The 8,900-nt window shown below is 36.3% G+C and overlaps 1 long non-coding RNA gene across 1 annotated transcript in view; it reads left to right on the top strand.

Moving 5' to 3' along the window:
• Positions 1-296: 296 nt before the first annotated feature.
• Positions 297-8,900, top strand: part of LOC114284806 (uncharacterized) — a 40,052-nt gene continuing 31,448 nt past the window's right edge. Inside the window, exons 1-3 of the long non-coding RNA XR_014329968.1 lie at positions 297-510; positions 752-853; positions 1,317-1,381. This is a non-coding gene — a long non-coding RNA (uncharacterized LOC114284806). The remainder of the gene's footprint in view (positions 511-751; positions 854-1,316; positions 1,382-8,900) is intronic.

The raw sequence follows: 8,900 nt of genomic DNA, 5'->3' as shown, positions 1-8,900 counted from the left end.
CGAAGACCACGGATAGTGGCTAGGGTTAAAGTTAAATGTTTAAAATTGATGAAGCTAGACAATATTATTTAAAAATGAGTTATGTTAGGAAACTCAAATATTTTATTAAATATTATAACAAATCTCTTACATGGGTGTGTGGGACCTACACACATATGGATTTGTGTGAGTCCCATCTTATGTCATAGATTTGGTAGAATATTTAAGATACATAGCAATATTATTTAAAAATTATTAATATGAATTGAGAAAAAATAAAAAAAAAATTCAATTTGTATTTTGTGTGAACTTAGTAGTAGTAAGTGTGTACTAAGATATTCCAAGTGTTATATAAATCAAAGTTGCCCACACGATCGCTAAATCAAATTTTATTGGCAAATCTATCTCATAACTTTATTGTTCTTCCATTTTGTCATATCGGTGGGACAAAAAAAAAAAAAAAAAAAAAAACGGGCTTTGAACAATTGGCTTAGGATTCAAGAGGAACAAGAAAATTCGTTCTGTTTTCGAGTAAGTATTTAGTTTTTTCTATCATTTTATAGATTGAGACCCTTTACCTCATGTGTTGAGTTCGTGAATAAACATCTGTGTATTTTTTATTTTTTATTTTTAAATTGATCTGGTTATTTTATTAATCATTTTTTTTTTGATCTTGCTATTTTACATTTTTTTTAATCCGTGTATTTTTTTTTTAATTGATCTGGTTATTTTCCAATGGTTTTCATGGATATTTTTTCAAATTGATTGGTAGGTTTTTGGAACTGTTATAAACCCATTCTTCATCCCATCGGTTTCATCGTTTTAGGGGGTTGGGACTGAAAAGTAGTGAGAGACATGCCTCCTCAGTCTTCAGGTAATTTTTCTAAGATCCTGATTTCACTATTTTGGATTTGCTATTGTTTTATTTTCTAAATAGGGCAAATTACGATCCCTCTATTTTGATCCTTATAATTTCAATTGGCTTAATTTTTATCATTATTTTATGACTTTATCTCAATTTTATCCAATTATTACAATTCTTGACGTGTGTTATATTTTTAATGACAAAATTATAAATTTATTTAACTGAGTGAGTTAACATCAACCAATAATTCAGTATTAATTTTTTGTAAAATTGAACCAAATTGATAAAAAAAAAAATCTAAAATTATGGGTAAAAAGTGAGTCAATTAAAAGTGTAAGGATCAAAATGATAACAAAATGTAGAGACCATCGGTGTAATTTGCCCTTCTAAATGTTTTCTAATGCTTGGAAACAAGAGCAAATGCTTATATATCATCTTCCTCTTTTTTTTTTTTTTTTTGGTAATAAAATAGGTTTACTTCGAACTTTGGAAATTTTGATGGCATGAGTGTAGTCGGAAAAAAATAAATAAATAAAGGTATGATTTACTTGTCAATATTCTGTGTGAATTTTACTTATTCAATTAGATTTAATTTTTTATTTTTCATATTTTATATTTATGTTGTATTTAGCTAATCTTGATAGAAATTTGGATAGGCAAAGGAAAAGGGAAACGGAAAATTTTTTTAACTCATATTGTATTCACAAAAAATTCCAAAAGATTTAGTACTTGACACAAAGGGTCATGATAACAAATAAAAATATATTTTATACGTATGCATGAAAATAAAAACTGTTTCTTTATTTTTTTAGATTGGGAATACTTCACATTTTATCATATAAAAATGATAAGTAATTTTCCCCATTTTAAATATTGGGAAAGAAGTATGAACCCAAAAAAACATAATATCTATTTTAGAAAGTTATCCGAAGTCACAAATTTAAAATATGATGGGATAAGCTAGTCATAGGTTGTCCCCTTATCTCCGAATCAAATGTGACCCTACTCTATATCACTAGGCTACTTCTCATCTTTGATTTCGAAAAATTACCTTAACTCAAAAATTGTCATCTCACGATAAATGATGTCATAACACCATGGAGTAGTATAACATTGACTAAATTTTAAGGACATTTAGGTTTTGCAATATATTAATCATGGCCTTAAGTTGTTTCTTTTAAAGGTACTAAAGCACTAATTTGAATCACATTCTATCCTTAAATGCATTCTCTGACGGTGATAGGGCACCATGTGAATTAGACCAATTCTGGTCTTACTTGGATATGGTACTAATTTGCTTTTCTTTTTCTCACCTTAATTGATTCAAATTTGTTCAAGTATTATGTTATTGAATTGTTCTGTATGGAACTCATGCATTTAAGTCAGTCTATATATATGTACACACACATTGTTTTGTTTTATGAGTTTTGAACAGTCTGATTTGTGCAATGGAATCCATGTATTTCATACATAGAGGTCAGGGTTAGTAAAGATTAGCACGCGAAGGTATGTCTTTACGAATCTGGTCGAGATCTGGTTGGAATTTGGTTTGAATCTACTCTCTCTCTCTCTCTCTTTGGGTTTTGTTTGAGATGGAGGTGGCCGATTGTATTTTGAGTAGTGATGATGATGATGATGGTGGTGGTTGGGGATTATGCTTGTGGAGTTGGTTTGGTGGTGTTAGAGGGAAGTAGAGGTAGGGGATTGGGACTGGAGTTATTGAGGTACCTCAAGGGTACGGCAAAAATGTGTTTGTGCTTTAGAGATGCTAAACTAGTCTTAGAAGGCTATACGGATTCAGATATGGCAGGAGATCTTGATGGTAGAAGATCTACATTAGGATTTCTGTTCACTTTTGCAGGGAGACCTACGTCTTGGAAGTCCACACAGCAAAAGTGTGTTGGCACCATGCCCCTAGTTCAGAAGGTCCTTTCCAAGTGATTTCGACAATTACCCTAGCTGAGACTAAGATTCATCATTCCAACCACCAGTGCTGGCATCACTGCTTCATCAAGCTTGAACTCATCAAGATCGAGTAAACTTTCCATCCCTTCAAAGATTTTGTTAATTTTGCTCAGATCAGAATTAGAAGATTCGGGAATGAACACAATAGGTTTAGGCTCATTGGCAGGTACAATGTGTTGGCTAGGGTAATGGATGGTTGTTGGCAAGCTGTGGGTGGGTTTTATGTTATGGAATGACAATCTATTGCTGCCAGGGAGGGGGTTATTAACAGTTTTGGGATTTTAAGGTGAGGTGATGACTTTGTTGTCAATAATATCTTGAATTTCATGGCAAAGGCGAAAGCAACAGTCAGTATGGTGACCGTACTGTTGATGGAATGCGCAATATTGGGTAGGGTCGTGTGTAGGTGGGAGAGGATTAGGGAGAGGTCGAGGATTGAGCAGTTTGAGATACCCTTTCTCCATCAGTACGTTCAATGCACAGGTTAGGCTCATATGGAGTTGGGCGAAGGTTCATTTTTGGGAGGAGGAAGCATTCAGTTTAGAAATATTGGCAAATGAAGTGGCGGGTGTTGGTCGAGTATTCATAGGCTTGGGATTGGAATTAGGATTGGTGTTTCGGGTAAAGCATCCCTTTTTATTGTTTGCTCTCTAATTCAAAATGCTCTCATCCTGAGCGAAAAAAATGTAATCTACAGTTTTTGCAACAACTGTAAGCACTTGTTGTTTGTTCAACCCTTTGACCTTCAAAGTCTTAATAGCCCACCGGAATTGCGCACAAGGATCAATACTTGTCCCGGCTTTATTCATGCCACTTGCTTCTGCTTGGCTAAGGGATTGGGTGGCTATATCGAAGTGAGGCCCGTTTGTTGTTAATCTGTCATTACCTAGACTTGAGATAGTTTCTGGTTGGCCCTTTTCAACTGTAGCTCGCCCCAAGATTGGGAAGCTTTTTGATGGGATCGAAACCCCAAATGTCAAATCTGTCACCGTTCCTTGAAGGTTTTCAATCATTCCCAACATCTCAGCAGTAGTGGGTTCACCCATTTGGCACCCTTGGCATACCTGAACTGGATTAGGTGCATCTATCATGCATAAATCAATACTTTCTGGAATAAACACCTCAAGCTTGGGTAAATGGGCCGGGGTGATGTATATGCTGGGGTTGAAGGCAGATGGGAGGATATGGATGATGTTAAGGTGGCAAGAGATATTCGGTCATGGATGGGAAGTGGGTTGGTGGTAACATTGGGGTCTTGAGGTGGAGCTATTATCTGGTTGTCAATGAGATTCTGAATCTCATGACGAAGGCGGTAGCAACGATCAGTGCCATGACCGTGTCGCTGATGATACACGTAGTATTTGGTGGGGTTATGTCTGGCAGGGAGTGGATCAGGAAGAGGTTGGGGATCAAGGGCCTTGAGATACCCTTTTTCGATCAGGACTTTTAGTGCGTTGGTTAGGCTCATAAAGAGGGGGTGAAAGTTCTGCCTTGAGCTCGGGTTAGGCCGGCTGTTTGTGGGTTGGCATTGGCAAATGGGTCGGCAGTTTTGGGAGTGGCGACGGTGTTGATTTCAGTGGGTTTGGGAATAGCATTGGTACTCCCGGAAAACATCCTCCTTGTTGGTTCACTTGTTTAGGAAATAATCCCTCTGTTAAATGTACTCTCAATCTAAACCCCTAATTCATGCAAAGTTTTGAAAGTGAATAGTGGAGCAACTATTAACTTTTTTAGCATATCAGGCTCAAGATTCGGCACCACTATCCACACTTAGTCCCTCTCAGAAGGTCGATCTGTCATTTGTGCGGCCTTTGCTCTCCACAGTGCAACAAATTCCACAAAAGGTTCTTTAAGATTCTGGTGGGTTGTTTCAAGCTCTTGAATGGTCATTTCAAGTTGGGTATTGTAAGAGTACTGATTGACAAACGCCTTAGCCAACTCTTCCCAATTCTGCTTCACTTTATCCTCCAACTTGGCATACCAAAGTGGCTGCTATGCCTGACAGGGTTCTTCCATACAGAGAGAGTTTTTGAGGTTTAGTCAGACCCATTGGTTTCAGTTCGTCCAAGAAAAGCCAGATATGTACCATAGGATCTCCAGGCCCGTCGAAATGGTCAATGTGTGGGATTTTGAATCTGTCTGGGAGTCTTACGGCAGCCTCGGTGTACCTATCCTCAATGTCGGGAATGGAGGTAATTCCCTGTGCCTTTTTGAATTACTTCTCAAGGTCAGCAATTTTTAACAAGGTCGGATCGAGATCATTAGTATCAATGGGATAAAGCCCCTCATTAGGCTGCAACAGGGGTTTGAAAACTTGAGCTTGAGCCAACCCTTCTCGAGGATCCAGACCTTGCAAATCTTCAGTTGGCAGAGGTGGATCAAAGTTCGGCTGGGGGCCCGAGACTGAAAGTGTAGTAGATGCCCCAGATGGGCGTTGCATTTCAGCATTGGTCTCATCCTGCATGGCAATTCCCTGGTTTAACGTCGTTATCATGGCCACAACTTCTTTTGGACTATGTGTCATCACGGGTCTGCTGGGTTGGCAATCGGGGAAATGGATGGGTGTAAGCTAAGAGCTGACTAACAAGAATTTCGACCCGGTTATACTTGATGGGATCGGATCTTTTCTGAGCTGGCTTTTAGGGATCAGATAGACTAGACCTTTTGCTGAGTGGGTTTTTTTTTCTGGAATTAGATGGACTATTATGGGTGAAGGCTGGTACTGCTCCTTCCCTGGTTCAGACAAACCTAGCATTAAAAACAAATGCTCCATCAGATCGGGATACCGGATATGCTGGTTAAAGCAAAGCAAGATACAATTTTGGACCATGCTTCTGGTTTTGTTGAAAATTCACCCATATTGAACACAAACCCCTAGATTTTGACCCAAATCTGATTCTGATATGATCCTCAAGTTTGAAAGGAATCGCCTCAATATTAAGACTCTCCGAGGATTGCATTATACATTTCCAAAATTTTCACATTTGCACAAAAGCATTCAAAACACCCTTATGAGAGGTTTAGGGTTTCACTGTCCTAGTTTCGTCAGGAGCTAGGGTACACTATTCAAACAATGTGGTTTCACGCAATACCATATTCGGGTGAGCATCTTGTCTTAGTTTGGAACAGTCTCTACGGCTTTTCGATATGCAACTAGGCCAAATGGTCAAAAGGGTATCTCAGCAAGACTACCTAATATACCTCTCGCACCTAACACCGAGAAGTGAAAGGAGGATCAAACAGTACAGCGGTAGTCTAGATCCAAGGGTTGTGTTCCCATTGTGGTAGAGCCCATGACCGGTCAGCCTTTTAGAAAGCTTTTTAGGCAAGCCTCCGACAAACCGTCCAGGAATAGTAGATAGCAAACACAGTGACTTAGGCGCACCAATGCAAATGCAATGCAATGAAACATATAAATGCAGATAAAATTTCACATCATGAAGTTCGAGTCAAGTTCTCTAAATCCCTAGCAGAGTCGCCAGAAATTGTAGCTTGACTTTTTCGCGCCCCTTTTCAGAAGTTCGAAATAAGCCCTACAGTTCGGACTCTCGCAGCTCTGAATCTGATCTCACAAGTGCAATATGAAATAGATAATCACCAAAGAGTCCAAATTCAGAAAATCTTTTGGAAAATCAATTTTGAATCAAAAATGCCAAAAATAGACTGCTTTGCCAGACACAGAGTCGCTACCTAAATATTTTTGAAAAATTTAGGAAACCTATGACTTGTGCCAAAGGCCACGTGTTCATCATTACCAAGATTGTCTTGGCTCGGGAACTTGGGTACGAGAGGGGAAGGTCATGAATGAATTTGAGTACCCATGCTCGCCCGATCAAAGATCGGCCTCTACTAATCATGATATGAATGTTATCAACATTATATGCTTTTGTTCCGGTTTATTAGGCTAGCATTGCTATGTGATGTGCATAAACAAGTATAGACTAACTTTGCAAGAATTGGAATATTTCGAGTCATATTTGTTTGTAAAATTGTTTCGAATATGTACACTACAAGAATTTTCACTTTTGGCGACTAAATTTTTAGTCGCCAAAAGTCAATTTTTAGTCTCCGAAGGGCTTTAGCGACTAAATTTTTGGTCGCAAAATTAGTAGCCGAAGAGTAGTCGGGAAAGCTAATTGGCGACTAAATATTCATTTGCCGACTAAATATTTAGTGGCCAAAAGGTTGGACATTACATTAAATTAGACCATTTTCGGTGACCAAACTTTTAGTCGCCTAAAGTCCCACCTTTTTAGCTACTAAAATTTTAGTCGGCAAAGAGTTCTTTTTTGGCTACTAAAAATTTAGCCGCCGAAAGTCCACATCTTTGGCTACTAAATGTTTAGTCGGCAAAGAGTTTCTCTTTTGGCTACTAAATATTTGGTAGCCTAAAGTTCTACATTTTTGGCTTCTCAAATTTTACTCGCCAAAAGTGTGCTTATAATTTAGTTTTTTGGTGCTGTTTGGTGTAGCTGTTAAAACAGATTATAGATTATAGCTTAACAGATTATAGATTATGACTTTAATCAGAAGCTGTTAATCTGTTTGGTATAACTGTTAGATTATAGATTTAAGTTGCTGAGTAATGTTTATTAAATAAGCTGTGAAGTAACTTTTTCAATTAATTTTTATTTTTTATTATTCACTATTTGTCTACATTTCTCATAACAAATAATAATAATATTTTATAGTCCATTTGGGTCTTTTTCTATTTTTAAAAAAATAAAAAATAAAAAAATTTATGAGTATAACCGTAAATTAATATGTCCAAGCAGAAGCTGATAATCAGAAGCAAGGGGTGAGCAGCTTCTCAGAATCAACTTTTTTGACTTAAAATAGGTTATTAGAATCAGAAGCTGTTTGAAATAAGTTTAACCAAACAGTCCGAAATAACTTTTTAAAAGCCAGAAGCCATAAGTTGGCTCAAAAAAGCCCCACCAAACACCCCCTTTGTTTTTAGCTACGAAATATTTTAGTCGCCAAATGTTTGATTTTCTTTTGGCTACTAAAGTTTTAGTCGCCAAATGTCTATATTTTTTTTTTTTGGCTACAAAACTTTTAGTCGCCAAATATCTTTTTTTTTTTTGGCTACAAAACTTTTAGTCGCCAAATGTCTTTTCCCAATTTCTTTTTAGCTACTAATTGTTTAGTCGCCAAAAACATGATATTATGTTTTATCGTAAAATTATAATTTCTCCACAACCTGTCTATATACAATGTAACCTGTAATACGTATAAAAACAAAATGATACATACTATCAATCATTCCACAATCTGCATCCATTTATACCAAAAATAAATAAAATTAAATATTAAAGTCCATACAAATCAACTATTGTCCAAACTAAAATAATAATTTCACACAAAATATATCATACAAAAATCAAAGCCCTCCATATATAAAAAAATACATTTACTACCAAGAGAAATTACCATTTGGCATGGTACATATTACCATCGTAATCTGTACCACAACAAAAGGTGATATATGTACCATGACAAAAGTTTTCTATGGACCATGACAAAATGTCCTATATGTACGCCGACAAATGCTATATATGTACCACGACAGAAGGTGATCTATGTACCATGACAGTCATTATCTGTTGATTGCCAATCAGTAATAATGAACTACACAAAAGCTGAGGACGACAAAAGTATTATATTAGTTCTATACAAAAGTGAAAATTCTTCTTCATACACCAATATGGATTATTCACAAGTCCACGCAACAATATCTACAAAGAAAAACAAAAAACGAAACATTAGAATTGGTTACAAAATATCAATTTAGTCAGCCATATGGAACATGTTCTAACATGCATTTAAGGTAGAACAATCGAGAAATGTCTTCTTGGAAATAAAAGAAAGTATATATATATATATATATATATGTATCATGCAATATTTATTCTAACCAACTGCACGAACAATGTAATACGTAATTTCTTCGTCCTATAAATACATAAAGGCAATTATTAGAATGTGTAGATATTATTTTAAAAAAGTTGTTGCTTTTTTAACTAAAGTGTTGCACATTTTTCAACTAAGTGTAAGGCGTATTCGGGGGCTGTTTTGAATTTTTGCTTCC

The sequence above is a fragment of the Camellia sinensis genome, chromosome 5, assembly GCF_055761805.1.
Source record: "Camellia sinensis isolate YWXY chromosome 5, ASM5576180v1, whole genome shotgun sequence".
Classification (NCBI taxonomy): Eukaryota; Viridiplantae; Streptophyta; class Magnoliopsida; order Ericales; family Theaceae; genus Camellia; species Camellia sinensis.
This window is presented reverse-complemented; position numbering and strand designations above follow the sequence as displayed.